The sequence below is a fragment of the Centrocercus urophasianus genome, unplaced genomic scaffold (assembly GCF_019232065.1).
Source record: "Centrocercus urophasianus isolate 14NV4802_14NV808 unplaced genomic scaffold, USGS_Curo_1.0 seq_2, whole genome shotgun sequence".
In the NCBI taxonomy this organism is placed as follows: Eukaryota; Metazoa; Chordata; class Aves; order Galliformes; family Phasianidae; genus Centrocercus; species Centrocercus urophasianus.
In genome coordinates this window covers 7,885,117-7,904,800 of record NW_024884755.1, presented here as the reverse complement: position 1 = coordinate 7,904,800, position 19,684 = coordinate 7,885,117, and the positions used below count along the sequence as shown (strand labels likewise).

Sequence of the window (19,684 nt, the reverse complement as noted above, 5' to 3'; positions counted from 1 at the left end):
CACGGACTCTCAGTACTTTGGAGGCACCAGCGTGTGCCCAACATGCAGCCAGAGCCAGGCATGGGTCAGAGCTCCGCTGTCCTCATGGGAGTGAAGCACCGCTCTGAGTCACCGCTCAGCCATGCAGTGTTTGGTGGGTTTTAACACAGAGCCCTTCAGAAGGTGACTTTTAGGTGGCTCACTCTGCAAAGACAACAAAAACAAACTGAAGAGGAATTTTTGGAGTGCCAGCACCAGGCCCTGTGTCTGCCAGAAGCCCAGCAGCTCTCAGTGAGTTGCTGCAGGCTAGTGAGTGCCAAGGGACAAAGCTGTACAGGTGTATGAACACACTGCTGTTTGAGAAGATAAAAGGCTTTAAATATGCTCATAAATTCAGCTAGTGGTGTGGCCAAGGGCCCCCAGTCCATCAGCACATTATCCCCTTAGGCTATGGGCAGGGATAAAAGCTACATGGACAGACAGCTGCCCTCATGTCCTCTCCAACGGGGCAGCTTCAGCCAGCAAGCATGTAGCACAGCGTCACCCAATACCTTGGTAAGGCCTTTGGCTCAGTTTGGTCTAATTTGCTAACACATGCACCATAATTACAGGGCTTGTGTTTAGGCATATCTCAAGAGTTCCTTGTACATGTAATAAGAGAAGCTCATTCATCTGGATCTCATGAGGGAAGACCAGCCCTACACCATCCAGGGCCAGAGCCCTTCACACAGGTGCCATTGAAAGCAATTGGGAATCAGTTGCAGATCAAACCTGATGTTTTGCAAAGTTCTGTCTTTGTTCCTTGCACTTGCTTTCTGCCAGCCCTTATGGTGCCTGCTGGCAAGGCAGGGACACAGGCAGGCTCCTCAAAGCGCCCTATGTTGCTCCAGCTTCCCAGTGCAGTCCTTCTCTGCTTGCCCCAGCTGGGGACACTTCAGTGAGCCTGAAGGTACCAAACTGGGGGGTGCTCCTGAATGACAATCACTGCTCTGCTGGTGGGTGCACAACAGAAGGAAGGAGATTTGATTGTTTACACATGGCTCCTTGCCAGTATAACTACATTGCTTAGAGCTGTACTGCCTTTCTTTAGCTTTAATAGCTATGGACCAGCATAGCTTTCTCTGGAAGAATTTAAATGGAGGCCAAGTCCAAGTGTGGAAGTTGATCCTTTGCCTTCTGTGTGCCCAATGGCAACATCCTGTGTTGTTTAATGAGCTCCATCTTGCATAATGCATGGAATAGGTTGAGCTTCAGAAGTGCTTCCTGGTGTTGTATCAATTCTTGGCCAGGTAACACAGCTGGGCAGTTTCTCTTGGCACTGCCCTCAGCTTGGGATGAAGCTTTTCTCTCACTCCATGGCAGTTCTTCACTGAAGCTGTCCTTGCTCCATCTTCAGCAACACTCACTGCTTCTCAACACTGACCATCAGAGCTGTTTTTCATGCTTGAGATGATACAGGGTCAGATGACACAACTAACTGATAGAAAAAAGAAGTTCACGGCATTTATTTGCCCTAGAAATACGTCTCACATTAATGAAATATTCTAAGAGAAAGCCTCTGGGTCTGCTCCCTAAACAGGGCTGCACCTGATGGAGCAGGACAGTGGGACTGTGTCATGCAGTTACAGCTTAGCAGGCTGTAGGAGTAAGTGAGAGTCCGTGCAAGGCTGTGAGGGCTCCTCACCAGGGGGCTAGGTTGGAACAAGCGCTGCAATGGCTCCTTTTGGTAATGCGGTGAATTCCTGCTGTGGAGGAAACTGGAGCTGTGGTATAGGGCACAAAGTGATGGTACAAACTCTGCAGTGGTTAGTCCTTGTTGAAGCTGAAGGGCTGCAGCATTACCAGGAAGGTTGGTGCCTTTTTCTGGATACTTTCGTAGAGTTTCTGACAATGGCTTAAGACATGAAATACATTAATTTCTCAAGAGAAATTTTTAGTTCCCAAAGAACTGAAACATTTTGAGCTCTTGCACTGAATTGTTGGCTCTGTCGGAAAACGAAACCATGCAGCTGCCCAGACCACCATGTTTCCACCAGAGGATAGACATGGCTATGAGTGCAGGCCCTGCCAAAGCCCATCTCCACGCTCCACTGATAGATCCCAGCTACAGTTCTGCACTGGGGGAGCCCTTCCACTGAAGTGCTACAACAGCAGTTGCTAAAGCTACATTTGGCCTTACATCTGATTTTCTTTGATTTTTTTTTGTGCAACCTCTGGCAGGTCTTCAGTGCATTCAGTTCTTTATATTAGAGCAATCTATCCCACATGCAACCAATTAGGTTTAGACATATTTTGGTGACCATAATATTGTACACACATTATATCAACTTTTCAACAACAGAGGGTGGCTCCTACATGTCACTTTCTAGTGGGGAGCATGCTGACTGCAGTTCAGAAATATCCCAAAGAGAAAAACATATTCTAGAATTATACTGAGCCCAAATGTGCCACTTGTAGACAACATTCTGGCTTTGTGTACCTACAACAGGGACCCAAACACTGTCCCTCCTCAGTGCAGCACACAGGGCAAAAATCTCACTAGACCTGCATGACCAGGTTTGCCATCCAATAACCTCATCGCCTACCACTGTCATTGCTTGTGACACACACCAAGTATGTTTTGATTCTCAGAAGCAAAGAGGCAAGAGCATTCACAAAGCCTTTTAGTCCCTTTCCCTTATTCTGTGCCCCTAAGGAGGGATAGGAGACAGTACGGGTGGGCATTTGCCTTCACCGCCTCTGTGCTGAATGCGGTTTGGTCCTCATGGCTCCTCAATCCCTGGCTGCTATGCTGACATATCATACTCCAGCCATTATTTATCATGTTATCTGAAACTCTTCCTTGGGAAATCTTCAGCTGCAGACACATCTTCCTGTCACTCATGGTGGAAAAGGCCTATTGATCTGCATTATTAACATAGACAAGGATTCTGGATGTGTACTGAAAATTTATCCTGCCAGACATAAGGCTCTAGAGGAATAACCATAAATAATTACTTGGCATGGGTTCCATAAGGCAGGCTGGATGCCTGACCCAAATCTGGGTCAGCACATGGGTTGTGGAGCTCCCTGACCAATTGAAAAACAGCAAGATGAGGCAAGATACAGGTAATCAAGGTGGGATAGCAAGTATCACATCTGTTATCCCTAGGAATGTACTCACAACTTTGTTTCCCTGAGCAGGGTAAGAGACTGAGTCCCTGAGATCACCCCCAGAAAGAAGCACTTTTTTCACATGCTGTGCATGTCCAGCACCTCACAACACCAAGCCTGCAGTTACCAATCAACTCATCAAAGCCAAAAGAAATCACAAAGAAAAACAGCATAGAATGAAAATGCAAGAAATAGCTTCTACTTGGGCATGGATGAAAACTGAAACACAGTTCTCTTCAGATAACACTGGAACAATAAAAACGTTCCAAAATTCAGCACAGACATTGAAAGCACATCACTAGTGCCTCCTTTGAGCTCTGGGATAGAGGCTATTGACACTGGTATTTGTTAAAGAATCCTAGAATCTCTTCACCCTGGACTTTGCCCCGCTAGGGACTGACAAGGAGCTCAATTCCTCATGTGGGTCATTTCCATTCAATGGAAAGAGCCAGTGCTGATGCCACTGAGCAGCTGGTTTCTTTGCTCTGCTGCCAGGGAGAAGACTTCTAGTGCCAGGGGCCTGGTGGCATCAAGAGCAGCTTCATGTCAACTGTCCCATGGCTTCAGAGCTCTCCTCAGAAACTGAGTTCTTCTCTCTTCTCTCACATAAGTGGGGACTTTCTGGTCCTTACCACAGCACAAACATGTAACGAGAAGCCCACATGTGGCATACTGTAGATCATGGTTCTGGAGCTAGAATATTTGCAGAGCTTTTGCTTTACACTTGTTGTAGTGCAAGACGTCTGGATACCATGGCAATAGGAAGTCTAATGGGCTTCAGACAGGAAATTAATGGAGCATCTTTCCTTCAAAATTGTATTTCTGTCAGAATCACAACGCTTTGAGGAATTATTACTGTTACCCAGAGCATTTGGAGGAAGATACTCCAACAATTTTTGGAATAAAGCATTTAGATATTTGATTTTACATAATATATGCATTTTTAAAAGTTGTAATAATCCAAATAAGCCAAAACTATTTATTTTTGTGGAATTTTCCTTTGTGGAGAATTTCAACATTTTGAGGTTTTGTTCTGAATTGGAATGAAAACAAATTTCAAAATCTCAAAATTGTCTGTGAAACACAATTTCCATTCTCTGGCCATCTCAAGTTTCAGGCTAGAACATGTATAATAGCTCCCCTGCAGGGAATCCCTTTAGGAAAAAAAGTCTCTGAATGAATTCAGTGGTGCAAACATACCATTTTCAGGATCTGCCTATTTTTCCAAGTAGGTAGCGGTACCACTGAGAACTTCCCCAAGTCACTACACGAGAAGCCTGCACATTCCTGAAAAACCTATTTTTGAAAGACACTGCTAACTTTGCAGAATTGATGGTGGCTGTTTCCTGGTGCTGTTAGTCATTCAGTCATAGCTGTCACATAGATCACAGAACGGACCTCAGAATTATGTTTTTGTCCTACCTTTGTTGGACTGTCTTGAACAGCTTTATATTACATTTTCAAGGTAGATGCTGTGTATTCAGATTAAAATATTTAATAGAACAGGGCTATGTTCTAGGATAACTAATGGATTTAAATATTTATAGCCTCAGCAAACACTGCTGCCCCAAAATAAAACTAAAAAAAAAATAAAAATAAAAAATCAGACATTACAAACATTCAGATTTGCACCTGCACATGGAAAAATGAAAAACCCACATTAGGACAAATTAATTATTAGAGACTTTGATGGAGATCTACTCCAAATGCTATTATTAGGACAGTTACTTCAGATTTAGAATGACATAAGTGAGATTTTAGGCTGTTCACAGCAGCTTTATCACAAAAGTATGAAGAAGTTTAATACCTATATGAATTAACACAGTGAAGTTAATCATGCACTCTAGTAAAAACAAACCCTGCATGCCATGTTTGTGTTTGCTGCCTTTCTCTAGCCATGTTTTACTGCAAGGGAGTTCGTGCTTGCTGTTCTTGGTGTGTGCTCAGCGCTGTGCTGATGTGCTCTGGAGAGTGTCTCTGCTCCTCCAGAAATAAAGGCTCTGCGTCAAGGTGAAATCCGAACTAAACACACATTTGCAGTCAAAGTTTGTTTATAACTCTGGACTCTGCTGGGGCAGTTACACGGCAGTTTCACTAAACAAACAAGTAGAAAGCAGGGCAATGTCCAAACATTGGAGTGCAGCTTATTTAAATTGCATGAATAGTTGTCAGAGGAGCAAAGCTGTGAGTGAAACACATTGTCTCTGCAATAAATATAAAAGTGCATGAAAGGCAGATCAGACTCATGCCTAGATATGACTGTAAGCTGGCCTTGTCTTTCACCAAGGTGCCTCCAACCAACTATCTCAGCATAACACAGGAAGTCATTGAGAGACCATTTGGAACTTGACATATTTGTTGCAGTATCAGCAACATAAATCTTTCAATCCACCTTGAGTTGCTTTATTGTAAGGTGTGTGTTAAATCACGCACAACAGGATGCACCATCTGAAGAGCTAGCTACAAAAGGGAGAACAAACCAGAACAGCATGGTAAATCTATCAAGGAAGGCCACAGAGAAGCCCTACTAGTTGGATTGGTATCATAGCTGTCCCTTTCCCATGCCTCACTTCAGCAAGATATTTTCTGCCATTGCATCCTGATGAGCCATCTGATCACCTTCTGTATACAAACCACCTCCTCTGCTGAGCTACCCATGCATCTCTTAATACAGTTCTCTTTAGAAACCTTGCTGAGATGCAGAAGTGCCTCTATCTCCCATTTTATATAGGCAATTAAGATCTAACAGACTGCCAGAATTCAAGTAGACTTGTCTTCAGCTTACACTTCCCTTCCAAATTTTCTTCTAGAGAGACTTGTTTGGATTCGGAGAATAATATTTCCATCCACTTATCTTTCAAACTCCTGCATATCCTTTACTGACCATGCGCACTGAACATATGACATGCTCATACAAAATGAGCAGTCATCTGATGCAGATAAATTCATCATGACACACAGAAGTTCATAAATTTGTTATGGGCCCCTGTGATGTAACCACAGCCTTTTGACGTAGTACCCCATCTTTCCTTCCATTCTGGAAAGTGTGTGAAAAATGTGCCCATCTGATTAGATACTTAATTTCAATGTTAAATGATCCCAATATTAATATACTCCCTCCTTGATTGTATTGCCCAAGAACTGTGGCAGCATGCTTCATGCTCAGAGCCCAGCTTTGCCGTGGCACTGCCCCATCACACCCCAGGTACCTGTACTGCTGCCACTGCTCAGCTCAGCTCTTACCCTTCTGGAAGGGGAAAACATGCTTCACTTGGAAGTGGAGAGGAAAGGGTTTATCAGGTAGTCAGCTTCCTGCCAAGTATGTCCATACAGCAGTTCTCACATATCTGATAGTAATTCACCAGCAAATTCATTACTTAAAGTCTTAGTTGCTTTCCTCAGTAAAGTACATCCATTTTAGAATCATTAACTTTTACTCACGAAGGCTCTTCTCTTTCCAGTATGCCCCTTCTCCCGTGCTTGGAAAACTTCCCTTTAGATGCTGCAGTTGTTCTTTTGCATTTTCGCCCTCCATCACTATCTGTGAAGCACTCTGTTGGTTTCGGTCTGCTCTGTCTGTAGCATGCAGTGCCTTTGACACGAGCAAATGTAAAGCAGGGTCATCTGCCTTCGAACATGCCAAACTGAAACAAAAATAAAGATTTGCAAAATTAACACCATTGCGCAGATTTATTCTAAGGGAAGTGGGCAGAGAATTGGTCCCAGGAAGACTGTAATACAGGAATCGCTAGATTCCTAGACAAAACCTGTCTAAGTGAGTTTGTGGTCAACACTTGAAACAAACAATTGGCCCTCCCATCAGCTCTTACAACATGGCAGAGCTCCATGCGGCCAGCACCAAGCGCTCCTCTGTGGCTGCTGCTGGCAGGGCGGCATGGGAAGGTGCGGTAACGTATTAATGCACACCACAAGGCAGAAACCACTGCTGCTTGTGATTCCACCTCAAATACTTTTTTTTTTTTTTTTTTTTTTTCAATTCAGTATGTAAACATGGGAGCAAAGAGGCTGAATGGTTTAAAAAGCAGCAATTATGGCCGAAACACTAGAAAGGAGAAGATATTGTAAGCCTGAGCAGAAGTGAGAGAGAGGCAGCTCTCCAGCTTGGAGGGACAAGGGATTTGTGCAGGGAGCCACAGAAATATTTGTCTAGATGCCACAGAAGAAAATGAAGAAAAGCATGCTTTATAATTAATATCACAACGATCTTGTATCACTAAGATCTAGCAAGCTGGGAAATATTTCCTTCGGGGAAGTTCTGGACTTTAAAATCTAGCAGAGATTTTCTCATAGCTAAAGGATAAACACACAGAGAGTAATTAAAATAGTATTGGATTCCCCTCACACAAAATGTATACATGAAAAAGCAGCAGCACTTTTACAGCAGCAAGGATTATACAGGACTGAGAATGCAGTGAGAAAAACCTGAATGCAGTCCCACAGGCAGCCAGCTGCAGGCTGACACAGCACACCGTCAGTGGGAAATAATGGCAGAAGTTAAATGGGTCACTGCAGAAGCAATAAGGAAGTAAAAGAAACACAAAATCAGTAATGTTTATCACTTTCTGACATCCAGTTCCTTTTACAATGTGGAAATGGCTGGTTTGCAGCACCACAGTGCAAGAAGAACCTACCAGAAGCTTTAATGCACCTTTCTAAGCAGATGATCACAATCACAACATTAACAGATCTGTTTTATTGGTAGTAGCTGCAGCAGCAATGGTTGCTGTGTTACAGTAGCACTGAGTGTCACAAACTGCCTGCCCAGGCCCAGGGCACGTTTGCACCCTACGAGTGCACAGTCACAGATGGAAGAGTTTAAAACCTTGATCTTATTTGTTCATGAAAATTTGATTTGATTTAAAACTTGCTCCATTCCAGCAAAGATTTATGTGCGTGCTTTTCTTTACCATTACCACTTTCTTCACCACTGTGAGGAACGTGACAGGTCACCATGTGGAAAGCTAAGCAGATGCAGGATAAGAATCAGAAAGCAAATGGAGATGGCCAATAGAGAATATTAGCACCCCTGAAGTTCTTATTTTCCTTCACCTCTTTGTAAAGAGAAGGTTTATTTAATGCCAAGCTCCTCTGTTCTCTGAAAACATGAGCAAAGACCCAGATTGCCTTAAAACTTCAGAGATTCAAAAATGGCAATCCAGTTTGGCTTCTCATCATTTGGCATCTGGTTTCTGAGCCTTGCAGTGCATTTGGATAACATTTTCAGGCTTTTCCCTGCAACTGAAGAATTAGAAACTTATTGTTTAAAAAAAAAAAAAAAAAAAAAAAAAAAAAGTGATCTAGTCATGTGATCATGTGCTTCCAGGAGCTGAGACTTGAAGAAAAAGCCCACCCCAGACTCACAATAAAACCATGAGAATTGAAAACACCAGCCTTAAGAAGCTCATCCAAGATTTCTGCTGTGCATGTGGAAAACCAGGGTGTTGTCAGGACTAGTTAGCTAATGTTATAAAGCCTTCAGAAGAAAAACGTTAGTTATTATTTAGGAGGAAACCGAAGTGCAAAGTGTTTTACATATAAATCTGCACTTTAGAAGGACAGCATTAGAACGCAAGATTGAGCTCCGGATTACTGAAGGATAATAGAGAGGTTTTAAACACAGCCATAACTCATTCTGCATGAAAATGACTCAGCAGTGCCTCAACCAAGCTGAAAACAGGACCTCTGGAAGCGATCAGGAGTGGGCTGCCTCCCCTCCTGCCTCTCACCCCATCTGCTCGGGACAGCAGCAGTGCCGAGCAGTCCAGGCAGGGAAGCTCTGTGCCCAGCCAACTGCTCACCTCCTCCTAGGAGCAGAGCAAACGATGGTGGCACAGCTCTGCTAGCCCTGGCAGTAATGCTGTGCAGAGCAGAACGATATGAAATGCATGGTGTGAGAATCCCTGTATTCACATCATTGTTATTTTGGGGGTGTCAGACCAGCTGTACCTGGCTGTGTGCACTGAAGCCACCCACTGGCAGTCAGAGCCTGTTTGGAGCACCTGGTTTCAGGCAGAGCAATCCAGTTTGCTCAGCATAGACCACGTTACTGTGCAGCAGAACTGGGGGAGAAGGACAACAGGGAGATTTACTTTAAAGATGACTCCTGAACCAAGCCAACCCACCCCCACCATCTCATCCACCGCTCCATGTGACAGCTCTTGGCCTTCCAAGAACTATTTATTTTAGGCCAGGTATTTTTCTACTTAATCCACTTGTGGGTCCATAAACAGATATTGCTAAGGGGGTGAGGACTCCATTAAATCACATGCAAGCCTGTTGAGAAACGGTTTTGCCTTTCCTTTGCACCTTTTACAGTCAAAATCCCACCCTTCTGCAGGCATCCAGAGCTGAGAATCACTGGTTTCAGTTTTTTGGACCAGATCCGTGAGCGGCTGAGCTCTGTTCAGTTTGGTGGCAATAGAATAATTCACACATGTTGAAACATTCATCTCCTGGCTTTAGCTGCTTGGAGATGGACCTGTCTTACACGCTACAAGCTGCTTGGAACACACTGGTCTCCCCTCCTACAGATGAGACGAAAGGAGTGCTGTTACTTTGTTAGGAGAACTTAAAACAAACAAGCCGCCACCAACTGCAGTCCATGTATATCGTTATGATTTTAAATTGCAAACAGGAGGCTACTTGGCTTTGCATGGTAAGCATTGTCTGGCAGCGGATGGGCTCCTCTGATCTCCCTGAGCCTTGGATTGCTGCTGTGAGATTGTGTCACAACCAGTCATTAATTATTTCACCAAAAGCTTATTTTTCTCATTTCCTCATCATTATTTCCACCTAGTTTCTTATGAATTGAATCCAGCTATTGGCAAGGCTTGTTTCTCCCAAGCAGAGAAAAGTACTGACCTTAGAAAAAATGTTCTGTTGATAAATGTCACTCACGTGCACATGTATACACACACCAAGCAGAAATTACTGTATATGTGTACAAATGCTGCTCTGCCCTCCTTGCCCTCTCAATTGCTTTGGACACAGATTCCCCTTATTCCTACTTGTTAACAGATGGAAACAGAGCCTTTCTCTGAGGAAAAGCAGAAAGGAGGTGAGCAGTATTGTTACCTCCTCAGGAGACAATTATTTTTTAAAAGTGCCAGAGTATTCTTGGAAAAATTGAGATCCCTCCTGATAGACAAAACAGGATAGCTCCGGCACTACTCATGGGAGATAATTACAGCCTCAAGAGAGTCATGAAGACCAAGCCCAAGGAAGCAGGGAGGAGCGAGGCAGCCAGAATGGCTGGAGCAGGGGCTCAGCAAGATGTCGCCAGCCACCGAGATGCGAGCCAAGGGAGAGGAACAACAGCTCCACCAAGGTCTCCCTGCCCCCAGAGACAAGAGCAGTCTCACAAGAACGCTGTGGCTGACAGGCCAAAGTGAGGAGGTTCCAGGGTTGCAGTGGGCCAGGGGTGAGGGCAGTGCCCCAGGAGAAGTCCCTAGGCAGCCACGCAGCCCAGTTGCTCAGCTCAAACAGCAACAGCAGCTGTGAGATGGAGAGCTGTGCTGCCATCCTACAGAAGCCTGGGCAGGCAGCGACCTGCTGAACCTCTGTACAGACATCTTGGTGAAGAGCCCAGGTGTTCTGGGGATACACAGTGTTCTCCTCATGAGATGTTCAGTATGTAATGCACAAAGCATTGAGGAATGCCAGCAAGGTCCCTCCTGTTCCTGACTCAGCAACATGCTGTACTAAGCGCAGTTTGTCCTGCAGCTTCTGCTAACGGACGACTCACCACAAGGACTCCAACTCTTTCACAACATGAGGGGCACAAGAACATGACAGTCACCACACTGAGCTAGGCCAAAGGTCCATCTATCTCCCGTCTCCAATAGTGGCAAAAGCAAAATGCCTGGGGAGAAGTATGAACACAGGGTAAGCACATACAGCTTTTCCCCTGAGTATTCTCCAGCCCCCAGCCATCTCCAGATTAGGAATTTCTGCAGCCAAGGATGGGTTTTGTGTGCTTAGAGCTCTGTAAACTGCTCTGAGTCGCATCGTTCAAAAGTCTTTGTGTTTCCCCAAATCTCTGTGCTCTTTCAAGATGTATTCTTTCTGATCCCTTATTATTTGTCCTTCCGATAGCTGGACATTTGCCTGTCTACACCATCCATCTAAATTTTCCACTCTTTGCCTTATGTTCTCCCCTCTTTCCGTCCCTCAAACTTTACCACATTAGCCAAAGATGTCTAAAGTTCAACTAACCTGCAGGGCCTGTCCATCACTGGAAAGTTGACTCTTCCACGCTACAATCTGCTGCAGAACCTTTTGGTCCCAGGATTCACATACTGTCCTCTGTCTCCCTACCTGCACTTTTTCTTCCTGACTCATCTTTCTGCAGTTCTCTGTCCAGGGCTGGTGACAAGTTTTCCAGTGGTTGCTCCAAAATCTTACAGTGGATTACTGTAATTTCCCCCTCAAAATTGGGTCATTTGTATCAGCCTTGTATATGACAAGTGATTAATCTATTAAAAAACAGCACCAAAAGGTGCTATCACCTTGTGTAACCAAGGTTGGGCCATGCACTCCTGGACTATGTGGATCAAATGTAGACCTGATTTCTGGAAAAATGTGCAAAAGACAAAAACCTTAGCTCTTTCTGGAAATTCCCATGCAGTATTTTTTTGTCTCCTGAGAAAGACTCATTAAACTGTCTGCAAGCCTTCACCGGAGAAAGACCTCCATCTAAGGGGCCCAGTTTTAGTAACTCAGCACTGACAGCACAGAGGCATGCCCACAAGATCTGCACCACGTAGCTCATTCCCAGAAGCAGCAAGTCATCCTTAGTGCTACGACAATCAGGGAGGAGCCCATGTAAGAGATCGCAGCTGTCCCTTTTGAGAAGGCAGTGTCCAGACTTCATCCTGGACTTCCCCAGAGATGAATCACCTCTCCAAGAAAACTGTTCCCATGAGTGCAGTGGGTTCAAAGAACAGCTCTTGCACTGATGCCAATGAGTCAAGTTTCTGCTCCCTATGCTTTCTGTTGGATTGTCAACAATGTGGACAGAGAGACTGCTGCTTTTCTATCTGAGAGTAAAACCAGCAGATCTTCCTTACTTGCAATATAGAGACTGTGATTTCTTAGAGGCAGGGGCCACAGTTTTTTCTGGAACATCTAACACAACGAGGTTGTGTCCTGGCTAATAGCCAAGACATCTGTTCCCATATGAATATTAATGCTGTACCTCAGCATGCACCCTCTCATAGTTGTCAAGGCTGTAATTCACAACACACGTCTCACCAAGAGATTTTCCTGCACAGCGCTCCAAAGCCCTAACAAGCTTTGAGCAGATGACAGAACAGTCTGGCAAGCTGGCAGTCATGACAAAAAATGGACATTACTGCAGAAAAAAAACCCAGTGATTTATACAATGTCTTCTGGAACAGCAATACATTATGGAAAATCTACATAATTGCACTCTACATGGTGCCATCTACTTTGTACAGCCCACTGTGCTGGAACATGTGCGCTGATCACCTAAGGTACACTGGGCTCCATTTAAAACACATTAGTACTACTTGGTGCATCTTCTCACACTTGGCACACAGGAATAAGCACCAGGAAGAACGTACATGTGCTCTGCTATCCCCCCTTGCACATGAGGGGGTGACACAACAGCTCTGTGTACCATTCAACACAAATCTGAGACTCAGCACGACAGAAGTGATCTCCTTTTGGAAGTAATGTCACTATATAGAGTGTCCTGATTTAATTTTCAAGAATGTGGTTTAATGGTAATTGGTCTGTTTAAGCCTTTACACTGAAATATTCCTGGACCAGCCTGTCTCATCTCACTCAGATCAACTGTTGTTGCAATGAGCTTGTGCCACCAGTCTCAAAATCCCTTTTGGTCTCAGCCCCTTTGCTACAGCTGCACACTCTGCTGCTGTTCCCCTAAAGTGTATTTCAGATGCTCCTGAGCTCCAGCTTGGAGCTCTCAGCTGCCACTGAAGAGCACAGCAAAGGCATGACTTAAAGGAGTCCACAAGTGCCCCTGTCCCATAGCATGAGGCACCTCCTCAGCCCCTCTGCATTGGCACCACTCACAATGAACTTTTGGGTTTTCATATTAAAAAGCAACTCTCCTTCCCTCTTGCATGCCTGTCAGGCAGACTCAAATTGCAGCTCCACCACTGATGGCAGGAAGCAGAAGGGGGATACAAAAATTAGTGAAAAGTTACTTAGTACTTAGGAAGTACTAGGAAGTACTTAGGAAGCGTGCAGAAACCAAAAAGCCAAAGGGACCTCAGTGCGCCAGTGCAGTTTCTGAAATAACTCATTTGAAAGCAAATAGGGAATAATATGTTTAAACTGAGACAGAATTACACAATTATCTGGGGCTGGGATACTACCCAGTTGATAGAGTCAGCGATAGAAGAGATCCTTGGCCATGCATCAAGAGAGAACCGGACGTTTTTCTGGAAATAAAGCAAACCAAGGCATAAAGACACTGGCCAAGGTTAAATGAGCTGGAAAAGAAAGTGATTTATATGCCCTGAGTTGATAAGGGCAGGTCTTGCTGGGCTTTCAGGGAAATCTTCTCCCATTTGTTACTGTTCCTACACCACGTGCATATTCAGTTCATATTGATGAGATTAAATGTAATGGCTTGGAAGTGTGAAGCCATGATTGCTTTGAAACTCTCAATCAATGAGATGAATCCAGATTGCCTTTCTCAAAGCCAGTGGGAAATGTTGGACTTAAACCAGTTTGGCAAAAATCAGTATTCAGGCTTTGATAACATAAGAGAGCATTGCTTAGCTTAAACAAAGGTAGCAAATTTGGGAATATATACTCTTGGTAATATACTATTCATATCACAGAAGGGGTATTCTTTCTTTCCCCACCATTAAATCATTTTCTGACGCAATATTCAGTGGCAACCAAAATACACACAGGCTGAAAAACAAGCTGAGGTTTTACAGCTCCCATTGGTTCAGCATCTCTGATATTCATATGCACAGTCCCAAAAGGGAAATAAGAAAGAGGCAGCCTGGAGACGAGACCTGGCTCACATATAAATGTGCCTGTTGAAGCACATGTATCATGTTCACTGCTACCACCTACTACGTAAAAACTGAAATCCTTGATTCAAGGGGAGGGAGGAGGCGTATGGGGGGGTGTCTTCCCTCTAGACTCTGTAATAAGTTACGTCAGGCTTTCTCAGAAGTTAATCTGTGGCTCTCAGGCCAGCACGGTTTGTTGCCAATGACAATTTGTTTCTGCATCAGCAGGTCACAGAGATCAGGTGAGGGCAGAGGGAGTGCTTGTATCAGCCCAATGAGATGAGGCAGAGCTCTGTCTTCTTCCCCCTTGGTTGGCTTCTCCGTATTGTGAGTTTGAGGGTGTGAGTGGGAGGGAAGTAGCCCTTTGCACAACAAAACCCAAACGTGCTCAAAGGCAGTATCTGGCCACTCCTGGCTAGCAGTTGTAGTGCTTCCTGAACAGCTGAGTGGTTCTGTAAAGTCAGGAGATGAAAAGACTGTGTAACACACGGGTTGTTTACTAATGGCTAGACTGATGAGATAGAGGCCATCGTACTTGTGCTAATGATACCGCATTGGTCTCCCTGCAGCCACTGTGAGGCACAGCAGCTCAGGCACCGCCTCTCATCTCCTGGATCACTGTCCTGATGCACAGGGTCTAAGGGCAGAGGGACTGCAGTAAGGGAGGTGGGTGCCAGAGCACTGCGCCAGAGCCTCTGGCCTCACTTTGGGAGCATGGTATGGGCCTACCCTGCATGCTGACCTGGTGGCAGCCCCCTCTGCTGGGTGGGCAGCTCTGCAAGGACAGCTGAAGTGAATGCAGGAGCTATTTTGCCGGAAGTAAGTATCAGACGAGGAAACTACTGTTGCAAAATGTGGTGTAAGGATGTGAAATCTACATCCTGGCCCACGGAGTCAAAAAAAGAGGAGTCAGGTGCAAGTTGCAAAGGATGGATCTCCTGTTGTCAGAATGGAGCCTGGCTATGCTGCAAGCACACTGGGGCTGGAGGACCAGATACAGCATAGCTCTGAGGCAGTCTAAGAACAACGTTGCCACTAGACTTGCACAGAATAATCTTTCCCAGGCTCTCTCCAGAGCCTGAGAGAATTTGTCCTGATTGGGTTTGGATCCAACCCAGAAAGCATGAAGGTTTCAACAGAAGATGATTGAGACCAGAATATCTTGAACAACCCTTAAGCCAAGCTGATAAAGGATCTTTTATGACACAGTCTTCATTTTGTAAATGAAGCAAGAGATATGATGAGATAGCAGATTAAAGAAGATAAGCCCTCTGCTGTCCTCCTTCGGTCCATGATACTTATCACACCAAGCTCCAACTGGCTTTAGCTCAAGGCATTCAGACTCTGCAGGGTTAAAGCCTAAGATAAAGTGTGTGGGGAAACATCATGAACTGAATATAGATCTCCCGGCTGTGGTCATGATTCCTGAATGATAAACACCACTTCCTTCACAATGAAAAACTGAGCAGATAATAAAAACCTTAAATAAAACTATTACAATAGAACAGAATTAAATAAAACAGCTTGCAATCTGGGACTGGACAGAGGAAAGCAGCAACTTGAAGCATCTTTAAGGCACACTAACAGGTAATGGCTGAAGAAAGTTTGTACACAGACCCAGAAGCAAAGATTGCTACCACCACTGCAGCTCCAGTTTACAAAGCCAACCACGGAAAATTATAACTGTGTTCCCTGTGCATATTTGCAATTTAGAAATTAATCTTCCCCCTCAAATGCAGAGTTGCTGCTCACCTCCCACTGCCGCATACTGACAACAGGGTGTGCACTCCAGCACAGGGCAGCAGAGAGCATTACTTCTGCCATCTGTAATCAAGGTCTGAGCTGCTCAAGATTTCACTCACCAAGACTTTCTCATGCTTGCAGTGTCTCTGAGAGATAAACAGGAGTTACAGACACTAGAAACTCATGATTTCTTCCTCTCTCATCATCCAGACATACCTATCTTCCTCAGCATCCTCCTGCAAGAAGTTCAGCTACCTGCAAATTTACAGCTGGCCTCAGACACCTAGGATGACAATTTGGGGTACAACTTTCTCACACATCAGTCCTCAACAGTAACAGCAGCAAAAGCACAGCAGTCTCAAGTGCAGATACACTATAACAGCCGTGGGAAGCAGAGACCTGACCTTTGATTCTACAGCCTTCTTCCCCCCATTACATCCTTTTGAATCCCACCTGGGATCTCTACCAACCACGCTTACAACTGAAAAACCATCCAGCTAGTTTGAAATTAAAACTCTCCATCCAACCTCTGACCCTTCCATTCTTACCTATGTTGTTCCTAAGGAAGACTTTCTCCATGATTTCCATAGGCCTCCTGATCATCCCAAACTACATAAACATTTCCTTGCTTTATTCACTTGGCTGCATTTATAAAATTCCAAATCCATAATGTCTTTCTCAGGTGATGAGGTCATGAGGTTTCTGAGCAGCCTGTCTCATTGGATGACTGCTGCAGTGGCTCCCTGATCAATTCCTCTTATCTTCATGATCTTGACACATGTGAAAGATGCAGCTATGCGAGGCATTGGCAGTGCTCCCAGCTGCGGAGATCTCAGCACCTGGCTGAAGAAATTCTGCATTTCCTAACTTGTTCTTACTTTTCATACATCTTGGAAGAAACACCTATGTATAATAAGGTACATTTCCCTCTCTATCTTAAAACAAAACCAACCAACAACAGACACAAAGTGGCTTCTGGCCAGGGCTTTCTTCAAAACATCTGCTCTGCAGCTCATTCAGGCTCTGTGCCCTGTGACTGTAATGAAGAAGGAAAGGAAGAGGAAGTAAAATCACCTGTGGCTTTGCTTCTGAAGAACTGGATGGTTACATTAGGCTTGGTTTAGCCTAGCTTTGAGCACAGGTGTTAACTAAATAAAATGGGTTGCTTTTCTGATCTGTAGTCTGGAGATTTAGGGCAAGAAACTTGTTACCTCATAGGAAGGAGATGATTACAAGCAAATCAAGTGCATTCAAGAAGTATACCTTCTTCTCATCTATTCGCTACATTTTGAATTTATAGACTATGCAGCATGAACATGGTTTTGTTGTCACTACTCCTATTAGTACAGCTGATGCGAACTTGAAAATGTCAAGAATTAGCACGTGCAAGATATTAACTGCCAAGTATTTCAGAGATTACTCTGTGCATCACCAAACCTTAGCATTAAATCCTCTTATGCCACCTAAAGAATAGATCTTTTTTTGTTTGTTTGTTCTTAAAATTTACTGTGTTGTCTACTTGGCCACCAGCTGCTGCTATCTGACTGCTGTGGTTGGTAACTGTAAATGTGGGGGCCATTTTGAAACCAAAAGAGATTAAAGACAAGAAGAGGAAGTCCAACAACTTGAAGATGCTATCATCAATCCACAGCTGGCCAGGAACAGGAAGCAAGCGGAGATGGCATACATAACATACTGCCTCTATGGCAAAGAGACCAACAAAAACTAAAGGCTGTAGAAACAGCACCAGTTATTTCTGAGTATAAGCTGGTCACCTTGAATGAGGAGCACTTATTTAGGACATGGGTTCTTTCCTGGTGCAGCTCATTCACAATCTTTCTGACAGCACCAATGCTTTTATCACTGGTTTAGAAAGGGAGTAGGGCACAATACAGACTGAATATAATGAACTGAAGTGGAAACTGAAGATTGGATTTTGTTCCCATGAGTGTAAGAACTTTGTATGGACCACAGTGGAAGGATATTCAGGTCCTGAATGTTTTCATCGCCAGTTTAATTGTAGCAAATGAAAACAAGACACAGCTGCTCAGACACAGTTTGCAGGAAAATATAACGTTATCATCACCTCGGGAGCTCGCATGTGAGAGAAAAGCTGCCATTCAGAGAGAGGCCATTTCAGGCCAAACATGAAACAGCCAGATGTGGGAAGGCACAGCAGTCCTCAAGAACCGGCCTGGAAGGAGGGCATGCTGGGTGCTCTCAACCACAGAGCAGCAGCTTCAGCAGAGCTGTTTTTGGTCTGAGGTAGGGCTCTGCTCAGCACTTACAGCAGTGTATCTGCTGGTGCTGCATCCTCTTGGATGCAGACTGGCACCATTTGGCTGCAGTCGCTCCTGCACCTGCACCACAATGCTGTGGCCATCAGCAGCATGCCACGCTGTCCCTGCTGCAGCCATGTGGAGTGAAGGACCACAAAGAATCAGTGATATTTTCCAACTCCTTGTGCACCCTTAAGGCTAGTGTAAACAAGGAGAACTCTCCAACCTGGGAGGAGCAGAGCACTCAGGCTGGTGCCAGACAAAGGACAGTGAAAGGAAGGCATTACGTTCCGACTTGCAGCTGGCAGAGCTTGGTCAGCCCCAGGGACCTGACCCACAGCTCATTAAACGCTTCAGAGTGCAGCCTGAATCTCCTTTTATATTTTTTTTAATGCAACAAAGTAAATTGTACCTGTAATACTTGCATGTGTAGCTAGCATCAGGTTGCATTAAGGTACAGAAACTTTTTAAGCACAGAAACACCCCATTGTAAGAGTGCTGTCATTAATGACACTGCACTTGTACTCATTTAGAGCAGAGTTCAGCACGAAGCCTACAGAGAATCACTGCAGAGAAACCAAAGTGGGCACATTCAGCCTAAGTGTTAATACTCCATATCTCCACCAGCAAGGTAATTACAGTAATCCCTTAATTATTGGCACTGGGTGAGTTTGAGGAAAACCTGCCTGGCAAACAAGCTCACCCTATAAAAACAGAAGCTCATAGGCCATAGAAAAGATGGAAATATTCAAGTAAATAGAGGATGGGGAAAGTTATAAAATCAGTGAGAGTAAAAGGTAATCAAAGGGGAGATATAAAAAAAGAAAAACCAGAATCCACATGTTAAAGATTACTTTCTTGTCTTTACCACTTGCTTCCCACAGCCCTTCGTGGCAGAAGTGCAGGATCCATTGCACTACATAAGGCTACATGAGGTCCCTCACTACCCCAGCACTTCTTCCTGCAGACATCAACTTGGTGAGAGAGCAAGGACAGGAGAGCAAAGACATGCAGAAATGCAAGAAGGACACCCCAAAACTCATGCTGGCTGCACTGCAGCCCTTTGCTGTACCCACTAGCTCCTACTGCTTTCTGCACAGCCAACTCACAGCATGCAGTGAACACTGTGCTGTCCTGACTGGTGTTAGGTGCTAACAGGAAGCCCAGAAGGACTAGATAAAAACAGAAAGGAAGCAAACAGCACCAGATGTAGTGCATTTCACCAAGTACCAGGCAGTCTGAGAAGCCCGCCCCAGGCAAGGGGCTGTGCTGCCTCAAAAGCAGAGCGAACGGAGCACTGGCTGAGTCACCACTGCTTCCTGTTCTCCCCATTTGTGATGGGGCAATGCATGCCAGCCAGCCTGCTCCTCTCGTGGGGCATCTTGCTCCTGCTTTGCAGGATGGGAGAGCATGGAGCAGCAGTGTGCTGCCAGTCACAGAGCAGGCAGCTGCTCCTCAAGGCTGCCATCAGCCTGGGCAGTGTGGGTGTCC

General features: G+C 44.8%; 1 protein-coding gene across 17 annotated transcripts in view; it reads right to left on the bottom strand.

The window, feature by feature from the left end:
• Window positions 1-19,684, bottom strand: part of LRP3 (LDL receptor related protein 3) — a 212,708-nt gene that overhangs the window by 13,831 nt on the left and 179,193 nt on the right. For all 17 annotated transcript variants that reach the window (XM_042821441.1, XM_042821457.1, XM_042821443.1 and 14 more), the window contains one exon: window positions 6,574-6,776. The gene's annotated coding sequence lies outside the window, so the exon portion shown is untranslated. The remainder of the gene's footprint in view (window positions 1-6,573; window positions 6,777-19,684) is intronic.